Below are 683 nucleotides of genomic sequence, written 5' to 3' on the forward strand. Positions count from 1 at the left end.
GTACCAATTTAGGCATGAAAGCCAGCTGGGTGACTTTGGACCAGACACAAAGATACTGTGAGTTCTAGTCCTGCCTTAGGCATGGGAAGCCAACTTTGGGTCTATCCCCAGGAGATTGAGAGTTCAAATCCTGCCTTAGGCATAAAAGCTAGCTGGGTGATTTTGGGCCAATCACCAGGAGACAGTGAGTTCTAATCCCACCCTAGCCATGAAAACTAACTGGGTGATCTTGGGTCAGACACTTTCAACCCAACCCACCTCACAGGGTTGTTGTTGTGGGGAAAATAGGAAAAGAAAGGCATATTAGGTATGTTCACCACCTTGAGTTATTTATAAAAATAATAATAGTGGATACAAAAAATATCTAATAAGTAAATAAATAAAATCGTAACTGGGGATACTGTAGATTCATCCCTGAAGCTTTTGGGTGCAAAGTATATATTTTAGCCCTTAGATAGATTTCTTCTTTGGGCAAAGCTATCCATTATATCCTTTCAGGATCACTTCCGTCAAAGCTCCTCACTGAATTATTGCTTCAGATACTCAGCGAAAAAATATCAATTCCAATCAGCAGAAGAGTATTCTTTGTTGTCAGTGTGGAATAACCTAATCATGATGGATTTACTCTGTATTTTTCAAGGCGAATGCTTACTGCAATCTGGCCTAGCTGATGATGTGATAAG

Source organism: Pseudonaja textilis, chromosome 10 (genome assembly GCF_049901715.1).
Source record: "Pseudonaja textilis isolate UNSWEBS1 chromosome 10, rPseTex1.2, whole genome shotgun sequence".
NCBI classification, from domain to species: domain Eukaryota; kingdom Metazoa; phylum Chordata; class Lepidosauria; order Squamata; family Elapidae; genus Pseudonaja; species Pseudonaja textilis.